Here is a 19056-nt window from a genome sequence, read left to right as displayed (position 1 = left end):
AGAGCAAGGTCGAGTGCATGAAGGTGAGAGTGAGGGCAAGTGTGTGAGAGCGAGGGCGAGTGTGTGAAAGCGAGGGCGAGTGCATGAGAGTGAGGGCGAGTGCGTGAGAGCGAGGGCGGGTGCGAGAGAGCGAGTGTTTGAGAGCAAGGGCGAGTGTCAGAGCGAGGGCAAGTGCGTCAGAGCGAGGGTGAGTGCGTGAGAGTGAGGACGAGAGTGTGAAAGCGAGGGTGAGTGCGTGAGAGTGAGGACGAGAGTGTGAAAGCGAGGGCGAGTGCGTGAGAACGAGGGCAAGTATGAGAGCGAGGGCGAGTGCGAGGGAGAGTGTGAGACAGAGGGGGAGTATGAAAGCGAGGGCAAGTGTGGGAGAGTAAGGGCAAATGTGAGAGTGAGGGCGAGCGTGCGAGGGTGAGCATTCGAGAGCGTGCGTGCGAGAGCAAGTGCAAGCGTGTGCAAGTGTGAGCGAGTGAGCAGAGGAAGTGTGTGAGAGCGAGGACCAGCGTGCAAGAGCGAGGACGAGTGTGCGCGAGTATGAGCGAGTGAGTGGGAGCAAGGGCGAGTGCATGAGCACGAGGGCAAGTGCGTGAGAACGAGGGCGAGTGTGTGAGAGCGAGGCCGAGTGAACGGGAGGAAGTGTGAGAGCAAGGGCGAGCGTGTGAGAGCGAGGACGAGTGTGTGCAATGATGAGCAAGTGAATGGGAGCAAGTGTGAGAGCGAGGGCAAGCGCGCGAGAGCATGCGTGCGAGAGCAAGAGCGAGCATGTGCAAGCGTGAGCAAATGAACAGGAGGAAGTGTGTGAGAGCAAGGACGAGTGTGTGCGAGTATGAGCGAGTGAGTGGGAGCAAGGGCGAGTGCATGAGTGCGAGGGCAAGTGTGTGAAAGCGAGGGTGAGTGCTTATGAGCGAGGGCGAGTGTGTGAGTGCGAGGGCATGTGTGAGGGCGAGTGTGTGAGAGAACGAGGACATGTGTGAGTGCAAGGGCGAGTTTGTGAGGGCGAGAGTGTGTGGGCGAGTGCGTGAGCGCAAGTGCGTGAGGGCGAGTGCGTGAGACCAAGGGTGAGTGAGAGAGCGTGGGTGGGCGCGTGAGGGTGAGGGAGGGCGAGTGTGTGCGAGCGTGACCAAGTGAACGGGAGGAAGTGTGAGAGCAAGGGCAAGCGTGTGAGAGCGATGACGAGTGTGTGCGATGATGAGCAAGAGAGCGAGGGCGAGTGCGTGAGAGCGAGCGAATGGAAGGAAGTGTGTGAGCAAGGGCAAGCATGCGAGGACGAGTGTGTGCGAGTATGAGCAAGTGAGGGGGAGCAAGTGTGAGAGCGAGGGCAAGTGTGTGATAGGAAGGGTGAGTTTGTGAGAGCGAATGTGAAAGCGAGGGCAAGTGTGAGAGCGAGGGCGAATTTGAGAGGAGAATGTGGGGCAGGAGTGTGTTGAGAGTGGGGAGAGTGTGAGTGAGGGCAAGTGTGTGAGAGCGAGGGTGAGTTTGTGAAAACGAGGGCAGGTGTGAGAGAGCGAGGGCGGGCACGTGAGACTGAGAGCGAGTGTATGCGAGCGTGAGCGAGTGAACGGGAGGAAGTGTGCGAGGGCGCGCGTGCGTGCGTGAGACCATGAGCGAGTGTGTGATAGGAAGGGTGAGTTTGTGAGAGCGAGGGCGAATGTGAGAGAGGAGGAGAATGTAAGGGGGGGAGTGTGTTGAGAGAGGAGAATGTGAGGGGGGAGTGTGTTGAGAGTGAGGAGAATGCGAGTGAGGGCGAGGGTGGGTGCGCGAAGGCGAGTGCAAGAAAAGGCCGAGTGTGTGAGAGTGAGGCCGAATGTGTGAGAGCAAGAGCAAGTGTGTGAGAGCGAGGGCGAGTGTTTGAGAGCGAGGGCGAGTGTTTGAGAGCGAGGGCGAGTGTTTGAGTGCAAGGGCGAGTTTGTGAGAGCGAGGGCGAGTGTTTGAGAGCGAGGGCGAGTTTGTGAGAGCGAGGGCGAGTGTGTGAGAGCGAGGGCGAGTGTTTGAGAGCGAGTGTTTGAGAGCGAGGGCGAGTGTTTGAGTGCAAGGGCGAGTTTGTGAGAGCGAGGGCGAGTGTTTGAGAGCGAGGGCGAGTTTGTGAGAGCGAGGGCGAGTGTGTGAGAGCGAGGGCGAGTGTGTGAGAGCGAGGCCGAGTGTGTTATAACAAGAGCAATTGTGTGAGAACGAGGACGAGTGTGTGTGAGGGCGAGTGTGTGAAAGCATGAGCGAGTGTGTCATTGGAATGGTGAGTTTGTGAGAGCAAGGGTGAGTGTGTGAAGCGAGACCATGTGTGTGAGGGTGAGTGTGAGAGCGAGGCTGAATTTGAGAGAGGAGAACGTGAGGGGGGAAGTGTGTTGAGAGTGGGGAGAATGCGAGTGTGTGAGAGCGAGGGTGAGTTTGTGAGAGTGAGGGCGAGTGAGAGGACGAGACCATGTGTGTGTGTGAGAGAGCATGGGCGTGTGTGAGGGTGTGTGTGAGAGCGAGGCCAAGTGTTGGAGAGCAAGGGGGCGTGCAAGAGAACGAGGGCGGGCAAGCGAGGGCAAGTGTGTGTGAGCGTGACCGAGTGAACGGGTGGAAGTGTGTGAGCAAGGGCGAGCGTGAGAGAGCAAGGGCGAGCATGCAAGACAGAGGACGAGTGTGTGTCAGTATGAGCGAGTGAGCGGGAGCAAGTGTGAGAGCAAGGGTGAGTGCGTGAGAGCGAGGGTGGGCACACGAGAGCTCAGGCGGGCAGGCGCGCGAGGGCGAGTGTGTGCGAACGTGACCGAGTGAACAGGAGGAAGTGTGTGAGCAAGGTGAGTGTGTGAGAGTAAGGGCGAGCGTGCAAGGCCGAGGATGAGTGTGTGCGAGTATGAGCGAGTGAGCAGGAGCGAGGGCGAGCGGGCGGGCACGCGAGGGTGAGTGAACGGGTGGAAGTGTGTGAGCAAGGGCGAGCGTGCAAGAGCGAAGATGAATGTGTGCGAGTATGAGCAAGTGAGGGGGAGCAAGTGTGAGAGCGAGGGTGAGTGTGTGAGAGCGAGGGCGCGTGTGTGAGAGCGAGGGCGCGTGTGTGAGAGCGAGGACGGGTGTGTGAGAGTGAGAGCGGGTGTTTGAGAGCGAGGGCGAGTGTGTGAGAGCGAGGGCGCATGTGTGAGAGCGAGGGCAGGTGTGTGAGAGTGACAGCAAGTGTGTGAGAGCGAGGGCGAGCGTGTGAGAGCGAGGACGGGCGTGTGAGAGCAAGGGCGCATGTGAGAGCGAGGGCGCGAGTGTGAGAGCGAGGGCGGGTGTGTGAGAGCGAGGGCAGGTGTGTGAGAGTGACAGCAAGTGTGTGAGAGCGAGGGCGAGTGTGTGAGAGCGAGAGCGGGTGTGTGAGAGCGAGGGCAGGTGTGTGAGAGTGACAGCAAGTGTGTGAGAGCGAGGGCGAGCGTGTGAGAGCGAGGACGGGCGTGTGAGAGCGAGGGCGCATGTGAGAGCGAGGGCGCGAGTGTGAGAGCGAGGGCGGGTGTGGAGAGCGAGGACGGGTGCGTGAGAGCGAGGGCAGGTGCGTGAGAGCGAGGGCGGGTATTTGAGAGTGAGGACAGCTGTTTGAGAGCGAGTGTGGGGGAGTGAGGGCGAGTGTGTGGGAGTGAGGACGAGTGTGTGAGAGCGAGGGCAAGTGAGAGAGCAAGGGGGCGTGCATGAGAGCAAGGGCGAGTGTGTGCGAACATGAGCGAGTGAGCGGGAGCAAGTGTGTGAGAGCGAGGGCGAGCGCATGCGAGCGAGGGCGAGTGTGAAAACGAGGGAGATTGTGAGAGCGAAATAGTGTGTGTGTGAGAGCATGGGTGAGTGTGAGAGCGAGGGCAAGTATGTGAGAGCGAGGGTGAGTGTGTGAGTATGAGCGAGGTCGAGTGTGCGAGAGCGAGGGCAATTGAGCGAGGACGAGTGTGTGAGAGCATGGGCAAGTGTGTGGGAGCATGGGCGAGTGTGCGAGAGCGAGGGCAAGTGTGCGAAAGCGAGGGCGAGTGTGTGAGGGCAAGTGTGCAAGAGCGAGGGTGAGCGTGCGACAAGTGTGTGCGAGTATGAGCGAGTGAGCGGGAGCAAGTGTGAGAGTGAGGGCGCATGTGTGAGAGCGAGGGTGCGTGCATGTGAGAATGAGCGCGAGTGTGTGAGAGCGAGGGGGCATGCGTGAGATCGAGGGCGAGTGCGTGAGGGCGAGGGTGAGCACACGAGAGCAAGGGCGGACTCACGAGAGCGAGGGCGAGTGTGTGAGAGCAAGGGCGAGTGTGCGAGAGTTAGGACAGGTGTGTGCGAGTATGAGCGAGTGAGCGGGAGCAAGTGTGTGAGAACGAGCGCAAGTGCGTGAGAGCGAGGGCAAGCGTGAGAGCGAGACTGTGGGTGTAAGAGCATTGGCGAGTGTGTGAGAGCGAGGGTGAGTGTGAGAGCGAGGGTGAGTGTGTGAGAGTATGAGTGAGTATGTGAGAGCGAGGGCGGGTATGTGAGAGTGAGGGCAGGTGTGTGACAGCGAGGGCAGGTGTGTGTGAGCGAAGGCGGGTGTGAGAGCGAGGGTGCGTGTGTGAGAGCAAGGGCGAATGTGTGTGAGCAAGGGCGAGTGTGTGAGAGCGAGGGCGAGAGTGTGTGAGAGCAAGGGGGCGTGCGTGAGAGCAAGGGCGAGTGTGTGAGTGTGAGGACGAGTGTGTGCGAGCATAAGCGAGTGAGCGGGAGCAAGTGTGTGAGAGTGAGGGCGAGTGTGAGAACGAGGGAGATTGTGAGAGCAAAATAGCGTGTGTGTGAGAGCATGGGCGAGTGTGTGAGAGCGAGGGTGAGTGTGCGAGAGCGAGGGCAATTGAGCGAGAGCAAGGACAAGTGTGTGGGAGCATGGGCGAGTGTGCGGGAGCATGGGCGAGTGTGCGAGAGCGAGGGCAAGTGTGCGAAAGCGAGGGCGAGTGTGTGAGGGCAAGTGTGCAAGAGCGAGGGTGAGCATGCGAGAGCAAGGACAAGTGTGTGCGAGTATGAGCGAGTGAGCGGGAGCAAGTGTGAGAGTGAGGGCGCGTGTATGAGAGCAAGACTGTGTGTGTAAGAGCATTGGCGAGTGTGTGAGAGCGAGGGTGAGTGTGTGAGAGCGAGGGTGAGTGTGTGAGAGCGAGGGTGAGTGTGTGAGAGTATGAGTGAGTATGTGAGAGCGAGAGCGGGTGTGTGAGAGTGAGGGCGGGTTGTGAGAGTGAGGGCGAGTGTATGAGAGCGGGGGCGAGTGTGTGAGAGCGGGGGCGAGTGTGTGAGGGCACGGGCGAGTGTGCGAGAGTTAGGACGGGTGTGTGCAAGTATGAGCGAGTGAGTGGGAGCAAGTGTGTGAGAACGAGTGCGAGTGCATGAGAGCGAGGGCAAGTGTGAGAGCGAGACTGTTGTGTGTAAAAGCATTGGCGAATGTGTGAGAGCGAGGGTGAGTGTGTGAGAGTATGAGTGAGTATGTGAGAGCGAGGGCGGGTGTGTGAGAGTGAGGGCGAATAACGAAGGAGGTGAAGGAAAGTGTTAAAAGCGGAGGCGTTTAGAGTAGCTAAGAGTAGTGGGCGAGAAGAGGATTGGGAGAGGTTTAAATGTCAACAAAGATTGACAAAGAAGTTGATAAAGAAGGGTAGGAGAAACTATGAAGCTGAGCTAGCGCTTAATATAAAAAAGGATAACAAGAGTTTTTATAAATATATAAAAAGGAAGAGGCTGGCTAGGGTGAACGTTGGACCCTTAGAGGATGAGAGGGGGTACTTAGTGGTAGGGGATGGGGAAATGGCTGAGGTCTTGAATAACTTTTTTGTTTCGGTCTTCACGGAGGAGGACGTGAATAATTTGCCGGGTGTTAGAGATGGAAAGGTGGTAGGACTGGAGGGTCTCAATGACATTATTGTTACTAGAGAGGTGGTGCTCGACAGACTGGAGGGGCTGATTGTGGACAAGTCCCCAGGACCGGATGGAATGCATCCGAGGGTTCTGAAAGAAATGGCGGAGGTGATAGTGGATGCCTTGGTGGTTATTTTCCAAATGTCGCTGGATTCCGGGGAAGTGCCGGAAGATTGGAAAACGGCTAATGTTACGCCGTTGTTTAAGAAGGGTAGCAGGCAAAAGGCAGGGAATTATAGGCCGGTTAGTTTAATGTCTGTTGTAGGTAAAATGTTAGAATCCATCATCAAGGAGGAAATAACGAGGCATCTTGAGGGGAATTGCTTGATAGAGCAGACGCAGCACGGTTTCGTTAAGGGGAAGTCGTGTCTGACAAATTTATTGGAGTTCTATGAGGATGTGTCTAGGGCGGTGGATAGAGGAGAGCCGGTGGATGTGGTCTTTCTTGATTTTCAGAAGGTGTTTGACAAGGTACCTCACAAGAGGTTATTGCAGAAGGTAAGGGGGCATGGAGTTAGGGGTAGGGTGTTCGCGTGGATAGAGGATTGGTTGTCAAATAGGAGGCAGAGAGTCGGGGTTAATGGGTGCTATTTGGATTGGCGGTTGGTGACTAGTGGAGTGCGCCAGGGGTCGGTGCTGGGGCCTCAGCTATTTACCATTTATGTAGATGATCTGGAGGAGGGAACCGACTGTATGGTGTCGAAATTTGCTGATGACACCAAGATTGGTGGAACAGCAAATTGCACGGAGGGTGTGGAGAGTCTTCAGAAGGATCTAGATAGGCTGGGCGAATGGGCCAGGAACTGGCAAATGGAATTTAATGTTGGCAAGTGCGAGGTGGTCCACTTTGGTAGGAATAATGGTAGGAAGGACTATTACTTACGTGGCGAAAAACTGCAGCAGGCGACGGTGCAGAGGGACCTCGGGGTCCTTGTGCATGAGTCGCAAAAACCCAGCCTGCAGGTGCAGCAGGTGGTCAGGAAGGCGAATGGGTTGCTGGCCTTCATAGCGAGGGGGATTGAATATAAAAGTAGGGAGGTCTTGCTGCGGCTGTATAGGGCATTGGTGAGGCCACAGCTGGAGTACTGTGTGCAGTTTTGGGCGCTGTACTTACGCAAAGATATTTTGGCCTTGGAGGGAGTGCAGAGGAGGTTTACTAGGCTGATACCGGAGTTGAGGGGGTTGAGCTATGAGGAGAGGCTGAATAAACTAGGCTTGTACTCGTTAGAGTTTAGAAGAATGAGGGGAGATCTCATTGAGACATATAAGATGATGAATGGGATGGATAGGATAGAGGTGGAGAGACTCTTCCCGCTCAGAAAGGACAGTAGGACTAGGGGGCACAGCCTCAAGATAAAGGGGGGGCGGTTTAGAACAGAGTTGAGGAGGAACTTCTTCACTCAAAGGGTGATGAATCTCTGGAATTCTCTGCCCGTTGAAGTGGTGGAGGCTGCCTCGCTAAATATTTTTAAGACGCGGGTTGATGGGTTTTTGATAAGAGAGGGGATTAAGGGTTATGGGGAGAGGGTGGGAAAGTGGAACTGAGCCGCGACAGATCAGCCATGATCTTATTGAATGGCGGGGCAGGCTCGAAGGGCTAGATGGCCTACTCCTGCTCCTATTTCTTATGTTCTTATGTGAGAGCGAGGGCGACTGAGAGCGAGGGCGAGTGTATGAGAGCGAGGGCGGGTGTTTGAGAGCGAGGGCACGTGTGTGATAGCGAGGGCACGTGTGTGAGAGCGAGGGCGCGTGTGTGAGAGCGAGGGCGCGTGTGTGAGAGCGAGGGCGAGTGTGTGAGAGCGAGGGCGAGTGTATGAGAGTGAGGACGGGTGTGAGAGCGAGGATGCGTGTGTGAGAGCGAGGGCGAGTGTGTGAGAGCGAGGGCGAGTGTGCGAGAGCACGTGTGTGAAAGCGAGGGCGGGTGTGAGAGCGAGGCCACGTGTGTAAGAGCGAGGGCAAGTGTGTGAGAGCTAGGGCGAGTGTATGAGAGCAGGGGCGAGTGTGTGAGAGCAGGGGCGAGTGTGTGAGGGCGCGGGTGAGTGTGCAAGAGTTAGGACGGGTGTGTGCGAGTGTGAGCGGGAGCAAGTGTGTGAGAACGAGTGCGCGTGTGTGAGAGCGAGGGCAGGTGTGAGAGCGAGGGCGAGTGTGTGAGAGCTAGGGCGACTGTTTGAGAGCGAGGGCAAGTGTATGACAGCGAGGGCGGGTGTGAGAGCGAGGGCGAGTGTGTGAGGGCGAGGGCGTGTGTGTGAGAGCGAGGGCGGGTGTGAGAGCGAGGCCGCGTGTGTGAGAGCGAGGGCGAGTGTGTGAGAGCGAGGGCGAGTGTGTGAGAGCGAGGGCGACTGTTTGAGAGCGAGGGCGAGTGTATGAGAGCGGGGGTGGGTGTGTGAGCGGGGGTGGGTGTGAGAGCGGGGGTGGGTGTGAGAGCGAGGGCGACTGTGTGAGAGTGAGGGCGGGTGTGTGAGAGCGAGGGCACATGCGTGAGAGCGAGGGCGCGTGTGTGAGAGCGAGGGCGAGTGTGTGAGAGCGAGGGCGAGTGTATGAGAGTGAGGGCGAGTGTATGAGAGTGAGGGCGGGTGTGTGAGAGCGAGGGCGGGTGTGTGAGAGCGAGGGCGAGCGTGTGAGAGCGAGGGCGGGTGTGTGAGAGCGAGGGCGGGTGTGTGAGAGCGAGGGCGGGTGTGTGAGAGCGAGGGCAGGTGTGTGAGAGCAAGGGCGCGTGTGTGAGAGCGAGGGCGAGTGTGTGAGAGCGAGGGCGAGTGTATGAGAGTGAGGGCGGGTGTGAGAGCGAGGGCGGGTGTGTGAGAGCGAGGGCGAGCGTGTGAGAGCGAGGGCGGGTGTGTGAGAGCGAGGGCGGGTGTGTGAGAGCGAGGGCGGGTGTGTGAGAGCGAGGGCAGGTGTGTGAGAGCGAGGGCGCGTGTGTGAGAGCGAGGGCGGGTGTGTGAGAGCGAGGGCGAGTGTGTGAGAGCGAGGGCACGTGCGTGAGAGCGAAGACGGGTGTTTGAGAGCGAGGACAGGTGTTTGAGAGCGCGTGTGTGGGAGCGAGGGCGAGTGTGAGAGCAAGGGTGAATTTGAGAGAGGACGAGAATGTGAGGGGGGAAAGTGTGTTGAGAGTGGGGAGAATGTGAGTGAGGGCAAATGTGTGAGAGCAAGGCCAAGTTTGTGAGAGCGAGGGCAAGTGAGAGAGCAAGACCATGTGTGTGTGAGAGCAAGGGGGCATGCGTGAGAGCGAGGGCGGGCACGCGAGTGCGAGTGTGCAAGAGTGAGGACGAGTGTCTGCGAGTATGAGCGAGTGAGCGGGAGCAAGTGTGTGAGGGCGAGTGTGAGAACGAGGGTGATTGTGAGAGCGAGATAGTGTGTGTGTGAGAGCATGGGCGGGTGTGTGAGAGCGAGGGCGCATGTGTGAGAGCGAGGGCGAGTGTGTGAGTATGAGCGAGGTCAAGTGTGCGAGAGCAAGGACGAGTGTGTGAGAGCATGGGCGAGTATGTGAGAGCGAGGGCGCATGTGTGAGAGCGAGGGCAAGTGTGCGAAAGCAAGGGCGAGTGTGTGAGGGCAAGTGTGCCAGAGCGAGGGCGAGCGTGCGAGAGCAAGGACAAGTGCGTGCGAGTATGAGCAAGTGAGCGGGAGCAAGTGGGAGAGTGAGGGCGCGTGTGTGAAAGCGAGGGCGCGTGTGTGTGAGGGCGAGTGCGTGAGAGCGAGGGTGAGCACACGAGAGCGAGGGTGGGCTCACGAGAGCGAGGTCGAGTGTGCGAGAGTTAGGACGGGTGTGTGCGAGTATGAGCAAGTGAGCGGGAGCAAGTGTGTGAGAACGAGTGCGAGTGCGTGAGAGCGAGGGCTAGTGTGACGGCAAGGGCGATTGTGAGAGCAAGACTGTTTGTGTGAGAGCATGGGCGAGTGTGTGAGAGCGAGGGTGAGTGTGCGAGAGTATGAGTGACTATGTGAGAGCGAGGGCGAGTGTGCGAGGGTGAGTGTGTGAGAGTATGAGTGAGTATGTGAGAGCGAGGGCGAGTGTGCGAGAGCGAGAGCAAGGACGAGTGTGTGAGAGCATGGGCGAGTATGTGAGAGCGAGGGTGCATGTGTGAGAGTGAGGACAAGTGTGCAAGAGCGAGGGCAAGCGTGCGAGAGCAAGGACAAGTGTGTGCAAGTGAGCGGGAGCAAGTGTGAGAGTGAGGGCACGTGTGTGAGAGCGAGGGCGAGCGCGTGAGAGCGAGGGTGAGCACACGAGAGCAAGGGCGGGCTCACAAGAGCGAGGGCGAGCCTGAGAGCAAAGGCGAGTGTGCGAGAGTTAGGACGGGTGTGTGTAAGTATGAGCAAGTGAGCGGGAGCAAGTGTGAGAACGAGTGCGTGAGAGCGAGGGCGAGTGTGAAGGCGAGGGCGATTGTGAGTGCGAGACTGTGTATGTGAGAGCATGGGCGAGTGTGTGAGCGCGAGGGTGAGTATGTGAGAGTATGAGTGAGTATGTGAGAGCGAGGGTGAGTGTGCGAGGGCGAGTGTGTGAGAGTATGAGTGAGTATGTGACAGCGAGGCTGAGTGTGCGAGGGCAAGTGTGCAAGAGCAAGGGTGAGTGTGCGAGAGCATGGGCGAGTGTGTGAGAGTGATGGCAAGTGTGAGAGAGCAAGACCAAGTGCATGATAGGAAGGGTGAGTTTGTGAGAGCGAAGGCGAGTGTGCAAGGGTGAGTGTGGGAGAGAAAGAGCGAGCATGTGATAGGAGGGGCGAGTGTGTGAGAGCGAGGGTGAGCGTGAGAGCAAGAGTGAGTGTGTGATAGGAAGGGCGGCTGCGTGAGAGTGAGGGCTTTGTGAGGGCGAGCGTGGGAGCAAGTCTGAGTGTGTGATAGCAAGGGCAAGTTTCTGAGAGCAAGAGCAAGTGTGAGAGGGAGGGCGAGTGTGAGAGCGAGGGCGAATGCGTGAGAGCTTGGTGAGTGTGAGAGCATGAGCAAGTCTGTGATAGGAAGGCTGAGTTTGTGAGAGCAAGACCCTGTGTGAGAGAGTGAGGGCGAGTGTGTGAGAGCGAGGGCAAGTGTGAGAGCGAGGGTGAATTTGAGAGTGGAGGAGAATGTGAGGGGGGAAGTGTGTTGAGAGTGGGGAGAATGTGAGTGAGGGCAAGTGTGTGAGAGCAAAGCTGAGTGTGTGATAGTGAGGGTGGGCGAGCGAGGCCGAGTGAATGGGAGGAAGTGTGTGAGCAAGGGCGAGTGTGTGAGAGCAAGGGTGAGCATGCGAGAGCGAGGACAAGTGCGTGCGAGTATGAGCAAGTGAGCGGGAGCAAGTGTGAGCAAAAGTGAGTGAGCGAGGGCGAGTGTGAGAGTGAGACCGTGTGTGTGTGTGTGTGTATGTGTGTGTGTGTGTGTGTGTGTGAGAGAGAGAGCGAGAGCGAGTGTGTGAGAGGAAGGATGAGTTTGTGAGAGCGAGGGCGGCTGCGTGAGAGTGAAGGCAAGTGTGTGAGGGTGAGCGTGCGCGAATGTGTGCGAACGTCAGCGAGTGAACGGCAGGAAGTGTGTGAGAGCGAGGGCAAGCATGCGAGAGCAAGGACAAGCGTATGCAAGTGTGAGCAGGAGCAAGCGTGATAGCGAAGGCGAGTGTGTGAGAGCGAGCGTGTGCCAGCCTGAGTGAGTGAATGGGAGGAAGTGTGTGAGAGCGAGGGTGAGCGCGTGAGAGTGAGGGCGAGCACATGAGAGCGAGGGCGAGAGAGCGAGGGCGGGTGCGTGAGAGCGAGGGTGGGCGTGTAAGAGCGAGAGCAGGAGTGTGAGAGCGAGGGTGGGTGTGTGAGAGCGAGGCCGGGTGTGCGAGAGCAAGGGCGAGTGTGTGAAAGTGAGTGTGCAAGAGCGAGGGCGCATATGCAAGAGTGAGTGTGAGCAGGCCAGAGCGAGGGCTACCGTGTGCGAGCGTGGGCGAGTGAACAGAACATAGAACATAGAACATAGAACATTACAGCGCAGAACAGGCCCTTCGGCCCACGATGTTGCGCCGACCAGTTACAAAAACAATGACCCACTAGCCTATACCAATCCCTTTTCGTCCATAAACCTATCCAGAGATCTCTTAAACGCCCCCAAACTAGACGCATCTACAACTGCAGCAGGCAGGGCATTCCAATCCCTCACCACCCGCTGGGTAAAGAACCTACCCCTGACATCCGTCCTGTAGCTACCCCCCCTTAATTTAAAGTCATGCCCCCTCGTGCTAGCTTTCTCCATCCGAGGAAAAAGGCTATCACTATCCACCCTATCTAAACCCCTAATCATCTTATATGTTTCAATAAGATCCCCTCTTAGCCGCCTTCTTCCCAACGAAAACAACCCTAGATCCCTCAGTCTCTCCTCATAGGACCTCCCCACCATACCAGGCAACATCCTAGTAAACCTCCTCTGCACCCTCTCCAATGCCTCCACATCCTTCTTGTAATGCGGGGACCAGAACTGCACACAGTACTCCAAGTGCGGCCGCACTAGAGTAGTGTACAGTTGCAACATTACACTGCGACTCCTAAAAGAAGGAAGTGTGTGAGAGGGAGAGCAAGCGTGAGAGAGCGAGGATGAGTGTGTGTGAGCGAGGACGAGTGTGTGTGAGTGTGAGCGAGTGAGCGGGACAGAGCAAGGGCTCGTGCCTGAGAGTGAGGGCGCCAGAGCGAGGGCAAGCGTGCAAGAGAGTGGGTTGGCGCGCGAGAGCAAGGGAATGGGAAGAAGTGTGTGAGCAAGGGTGAGTATGCGAGAGCCAGGGCAAGCATGCGAGAGCGAGGACGGGTGTGTGCGAGTATGAACGAGTGAGCAGGAGCAAATGTGAGAGTGAGGGTGTGTGTCTGAGCAAGGGTGAGTGTGTGAGAGCAAAGGCGAGTGCATGAGAGTGAGGGCGAGTGTGTGAGAGCGAGGGCGAGTGTGTGAGTGCAAGGGCAAGTGTATGAGAGGGAGGGCTATTGTTTGCGAGCAAGAGCGAGTTTGTGAGAGCGAGGGCGATTGTGTGAGAGTGACAGCAAATGTGTGAGAGTGAGGGTGTGTGTTAGAGTGAGGGCGAGTGTGTAAGAGCGAGGGTGAGTGTGTAAGAGCGAGGGCAAGTGTGTAAGAGCGAGGGCAAGTGTGTAAGAGTGAGGGCGAGTATGTGAGAGTGACAGCAAGTGTGTGAGAGCAGGGGCGAGTGTGTGAGAGCAAGGGCGAGTGTGTGAGAGCAAGGGCGAGTGTGTGAGAGCATGGGCGAGTGTGTGAGAGCATGGGCGAGTGTGTGAGAGCAAGGGCGAGTGTGTGAGAGCATGGGCGAGTGTGTGAGAGCATGGGCGAGTGTGTGAGAGCAAGGGCGAGTGTGTGAGAGCATGGGCGAGTGTGTGAGAGCATGGGTGAGTGTGTGAGAGCAAGGGCGAGTGTGTGAGAGCATGGGCGAGTGTGTGAGAGCAAGGGCGAGTGTGTGAGAGCATGGGCGAGTGTGTGAGAGTGAGGGCGAGCGTGAGAGCATGGGCGAGTGTGTGAGAGCAAGGGCGAGTGTGTGAGAGCATGGGCGAGTGTGTGAGAGTGAGGGCGAGCGTGAGAGCAAGAGCGAGTGTGTGATAGGAAGGGTGAGTTTGTGAGAGTGAGGGCAGTACCTGAGAGTGACGGCGGCTGCATGAGAGTGAGGGCAAGTGTGCGAGGGCGAGCTGCACGAATGTGTGCGAGCATCAGCAAGCGACCGGGAGGAAGTATGTGAGAGTGAGGGCAAGAGTGCGAGAGCGAGGACAAATGTGTGTGAGTATGAGCAAGTGAGCGGGAACAAGTGTGTGAGAGCGAGGGCGCATATGTGAGAGCGAGGGCGCGTGTGTGAGAGCGAGGGCAGGAGTGTGAGTGCGAGGGCGAGTGTGTGAGAGCAAGGGTGAGTGTGTGAGAGCGAGGGTGAGTGTGCAAAAGCGAGGGCGAGTGTGTGAGAGCGAGTGTGCAAGAGCAAGGGCGAGCGTTCGAGAGTGAGGGTGAGCGTGTGAGAGCGAGGGCGAGCGTGTGCGCGAATGCGAGCGCGTGCGAGCATGAGTGAACGGCAGGAACTGTGTGAGAGCGAGGCCAATTGTGTGCGAGTATGAGCAAGTGAGTGGGAGCAAGCATGAGAGCGAGGGCGAGTGTATAAGAGCGAGGGCAGCGTGCAAGCGCGAGAACGAGTGTGTGCGACAATGAGCAAGTGAGTGGGAGGAAGTGTGTGAGAGTGAGGGCGAGCGCGTGAGAGCAAGGTCGAGTGTGTGAGAGAGCGAGAGCGCGTGTGTGATAGCGAGGGCGGGTGCATGAGAGCGAGGGCGGGTGTGTGAGTGCGAGGGCGGGTGTGCGAGAGCGAGTGTGAGTGTGTGAGAGCGAGTGTGTATGCAAGAGTGAGGGCGAGCGTGCGAGAGCGAGGGCTACTGTGTCTGAGTGTGAGCGAGTGAACAGAAGGAAGTGTGTGAGAGGGAGGGTGAGTGTGCAAGAGCAAGGACGAGTGTGTGCAAGTATGAGCGAGTGAGCAGGAGCAAGTGTGAGAGCAAGGGCACGTGCGTGAGGGTGAGTGCGCAAGAGCGAGGGTGGGCGCGCGAGAACGAGGGCGGGCGTGCAAGGGCGAGGGAATGGGAAGAAGTGTGTGAGCAAGGGCGAGCGTGTGAGAGCGAGGACGAGTGTGTTCAAGTATCAGCGAGTGAGCGGGAGCAAGTATGAGAGAGAGGGCGCATGTGTGAGCGAGGGTGAGTGCATGAGAGCGAGGGCGTGCGTGTGAGGGCGAGTGCGTGAGAGCGAGGGCTATTGTTTGCGAGTGAGGGCTAGTGTGTGAAAGCGAGGGCGAGTGTGTGAGAGCGAGGGCGAGTGTGTGAAAGTGACAGCAAATGTGTGAGATCAAGGGCGAGTGTGTGTGAGCGAGGGCGAGTGTTAAAGCGAGTGTGTGAGAGCGAGGCCGTGTGTGAGGGCAAGGAAGAGGGCGAGGGCAAGTGTGTGAGGGCAAGGGTTAGTCTGAGAGAGAGGGCATGTGTGTGACAACAAGAGGGTGTGTACGAGAGCAAGGGTGAGTGTGTGAGAGCGAGGGCGAGTGTGTGAGAGCGAGGGCAAGCATGAGAGCAAGGGCGAGTGTGTGAGAGCAAGAGTGAGTGTGTGAGAACGAGGGCGAATTTGAGAGAGGAGGAGAATGTAAGGGGAGTGTGTTGAGAATGGAAATGTGTGAGGGTGGGGAGAGTGTGAGAACGAGAGTGAGTGTGTGAGAACGAGGGCGAATTTGAGACAGGAGGAGAATGTGAGGGGGGAAGTGTGTTGAGAGTGTGCAAAGAATGAGGGTGGGGAAAGTGTGAGGGCGAGGTCGAGTGTGTGAGAGCGACGGTGAGTGTCTGATAGTGAGCGTGAGTGTCTAAGAGCGAGGGCGAGTGTAAGCATGAGGTCGAGTGTCTGAGAGCAAGAGTGTGTGACAGCGAGAGTGAGTGTGATAGAGCGAGTGTGTGCGAGCAAGAGCATGAGTGAGAAGGAGAGCGGGTGCATGTTTGTGAGAGCAGGGGCATGTGTATGAGAGAGAGCGAGTGTGTGAGAGACCGAGAGTGCGTGTGTAAGAGCGAATGTATGAGAGAGAGCTAGCGCGTGTGAGAGCAAGGGCGAATTTGAGAGAGGAGTGTGAAAGTGGGGACAATGTGAGCGGGGAGGGTGTGAGGGCGGTGAGTGCAAGATAGGTTGAGTGCAAGATAGGATGAGTGCGAGACGGGGTGATTGCGAGAGGTGGGGAGAATGCGAGAGGTGGGGTGAGCTCAAGAATGGGGTGAGTGTGGGAACGAGGTGATTGCGAGAGCGGGGAGAGTGCGAAAGCGGAGAGAGAGCGAGAACAGGAAGAGTGTGTGAGGTGGGAGAGCGTGAGAACAGGAAGAGTGTGTGAGGGGGGAGAGTGCAAGAGCGGGGAGAGTATGAGGGGGCAGAGTGTGAGAGGGGGAGAGTGCGAGAGTGGGGAGAGTGCGAGGGAGAGAGTGCAAGAGCGGGGAGAGTGTGAGGGGGGAGAGTGCGAGAGGGGGGAGAGTGCTAGGGTGGAGAGAGTGTAAAAGCGGGGAGAGTGCAAGAGCAGGAGGGAGCATGAGGGCGGGAGAGCACGCAAGGGCGGGAGATAGCGTATGGGCAGTTGTGCGAGAGGACCTGAGAGCAAGAGGGTAAGAATGCCTAAGAGGGAGTGACAATGAGTGTGAATCTAAGACTGTACGAGTGTCTTTGAGTTTTTGGAGTGTGTCTGTGAGGTTGTGTGAGTATCTGAGTGTGTGTAACTGTGTGAGTGTATGACAGTTTGTTTCTGAGCATGTATATGAGACTATAAGTGTTTCTGCGTGTGTGTTTCTAAGTTTCCGTGTGACTTGAGTGTCTGAGAGTGTATTTCTGAGTGTGTGTGTGAGACTATAAATGCCTCTGAATTTTGTGTGAGAATGTGACTGTCTGAGAGTCTATGCGCAGTATTTTGCCATTTTCTAAGTGCTGAGCAGACTTGAAACTAGGAAAGTTTCAGATCCATCTTTTGGGCATGTTTTTAGGTCCCTAGAGACGCACTCTACCTGTAAAATTCTGAGTGAGCCTGTTGCTCGCTGTAGAAGCCTGTGGGAGGGTTTAACGTGCCCGAAAGCCTGCAGAGGGAGGTAGTGCGCATGTGCAGGCCTCCGATGGTGCACGTGTGCATTAGCAGTAGCAGGGATCTGACAGACAAAGAGTGAGCTGTCAGGCCCCTGTTAATGCAGGCAGCCTGAAGCAGCTCACCCTCCCTCCAATTGCAGGGGCCTGGGCTGTAGGTGCAGCCCCAGCAGACTCCCGGTTGCCTAGAGCAATCGTGGACCCTCTCCCTTCTCCACCAATCGCGGACCCTCTCCCTTCCCCACCAATCACGGACCCTCTCCCTTCCCCACCAATCACGGGCCCTCTCCCTTCCCCACCAATCACGGGCCCTCTCCCTTCCCCACCAATCGCAGACCCTCTCCCTTCTCCAACAATCACAGACCCTCTCCCTTCTCCACCAATCGCGGACCCTCTCCCTTCCCCACCAATCGCGGGCCCTCTCCCTTCCCCACCAATCACGGACCCTCTCCCTTCCCCACCAATCACGGGCCCTCTCCCTTCCCCACCAATCACGGGCCCTCTCCCTTCCCCACCAATCGCAGACCCTCTCCCTTCTCCAACAATCACAGACCCTCTCCCTTCTCCACCAATCGCGGCCCCTCTCCCTTCTCCACCAATCGCGGACCCTCTCCCTTCTCCACCAATCGCGGACCCTCTCCCTTCCCCACCAATCGCGGACCCTCTCCCTTCCCCACCAATCGCGGACCCTCTCCCTTCCCCACCAATCGCGGACCCTCTCCTTTCTCCACCAATCGTGGACCCTCTCCCTTCTCCACCAATCATGGCCCCACTGCCCTCCACCCACCAATCACTGCAGAGTGGGGCCCCCCTCCCATCTTCCTCCTCCCCGCCTCACCGATCACTGCAGAGTGGCAGCGGGCACCCTCCCCCATTAGTCCCATGTTACTGGGCCCTCCCCCATTATCCCCACCCCCACTGACCTGCCAACATTGGCTCCGCCCTGAGCACTGCCCAGTGGGCATTGCCCAGGTCCCAGACTGTCACTGGCCAAGGGGCACCCCCCCTTGTCCTTAGCCTTCCTAGGGGGCCTCAATGGTCTCTGGCTCCACCCTTCCACCCTCACGTGCTCAGTCGTCTGGGCCTGCCTCCCTTTGTGATTTCGCCGGGAAAGGTTCTCGCCGGCGAGGAATACTCATGCTCCCCATCAACGGGGAGCAGTCGACTTGGCCTCGCCGGTGGAACCAGAGACCATTGAGCAAGACCAGAAACTCCCACCCCAGGTCAACAGAGATTTCCTCCATCAGACCCTCGCCAGCTCTTATTCCATGGCAGGCAAGGTGGTAGATTTTGGGCGTGTGTCTAAGGGTGTGTGTGTCTGAGAGTATGTTTCAGAGTGTGTGAGAGACTGTCTGAGACTGTTTCTTTGAGAGTGTTTGTGAGACTTTGGGGCGAATATTACTGTTCCGCCTGCCCACTGAAATTAGAGCGGCCAAGGGCAGAATATGGAAAGGTCCATTTGCCTCAGGTGGGATTTTTCGGTTTTGGGATGAGCGGGGCTGGAAAATCCTGCCGTAATGGGATTTTATGGCCTCGTTTGAGCGAGAACGGAAATTCCTCCCCAGGAGACTTCCATTGTTAGACCCTCGCCCACTCTGATTCTGTAGTGGGAGAGGTGATATAGTTCCGGTGTGTGTGTCGAAGGGTATGTTTCTGAGTGTGTGTGAGAGACTGTGTGAATGTTTCTGAGTGTGACTGTATGAGTGTTTGAGTGTGTTTCTGAGTATGGATGTGAGACTGTGTGCCTCTAAACGTGTCTATGTGTGTGTGAGAGACCGTGTGAGTGTCTGTGTCTTTCTGAGTATGTGTGAGACTGTGCGTGTCTGAGAGTGTGTTTCTGAGGATCTTTGTGAGACTGTGCGAGTGTAACTGTGGAGTTAATGTTTCTAAGGAATGCATGAGGGGTACTGAGGGAGTAGTGATGTGCAAGAGAGTGAGAGAAAGTCTGTTTCAGATAACACAGATTGCACGTCACAGCAGCCTTTTCATCTTCCAGGGGCTTTATGAATGCTGGCCTCTCGTTCATGGCCTTTTGTCTGCTCGCAATGTGATGGGGGGAGCAGGAGGCCAACTGAGAGGGATTGCTAGCTGATCACGTCAATACACTGAACAAACATCCTCCTGACTGCACCTCATCAGTATGTCTAAATACAAGCAGAGTTTGATAGGGAGATTTACCCTGTATCTAACCCCGTCCTGTACCTGTCATAGAATCATAGAACCCTACAGTGTAGAAAGAGGCCCTTCGGCCCATCGAGTCTGCACCGAACACAATCCCACCCAGGCCCTACCCCCAGATCCCTACATATTATACCCACTAATCCCTCTAACCTACGCATCCCTGGACCCTAAGGGGCAATTTCTTAGCATGGCCAATCGACCTAACCCGCACATCTTTGGACTGTGGGAGGAAGCCGGAGTACCCAGAGGAAACCCACACAGACACGTGGAGAATGTCTGTGTGGAATTTGCACAGTGACCCAAGCCGGGAATCGAACCCAGGACCCTAGAGCTGTGAAGCAGCAATGCTAGCCACTGTGCTACCGTGCTGCCCGAAAGAGTCCTAGGAGTGTTTGATGGTCACAGTGTAGAGGGAGCTTTACTCTGTATCTCACCCTGTGCTGTACCTGTCCTGGGAGTGTTTGATGGGGACAGTGTAGAGGGAGATTTACTCTGTATCTAACCCCGTGCTGT

At 57.2% G+C, this 19056-nt stretch overlaps 1 protein-coding gene across 1 annotated transcript in view; it reads left to right on the top strand.

The window, feature by feature from the left end:
* Positions 1-19056, top strand: part of LOC145351974 (kin of IRRE-like protein 1) — a 107565-nt gene that overhangs the window by 11490 nt on the left and 77019 nt on the right. The gene's annotated exons all lie outside the window — the stretch shown is intronic.

Source organism: Carcharhinus amblyrhynchos, chromosome 13 (genome assembly GCF_965287045.1).
Source record: "Carcharhinus amblyrhynchos chromosome 13, sCarAmb.v2.hapA, whole genome shotgun sequence".
In the NCBI taxonomy this organism is placed as follows: Eukaryota; Metazoa; Chordata; class Chondrichthyes; order Carcharhiniformes; family Carcharhinidae; genus Carcharhinus; species Carcharhinus amblyrhynchos.
Note: the sequence above shows the minus strand (reverse complement) of the source record. Positions and strands in the feature narration are given on the sequence as shown.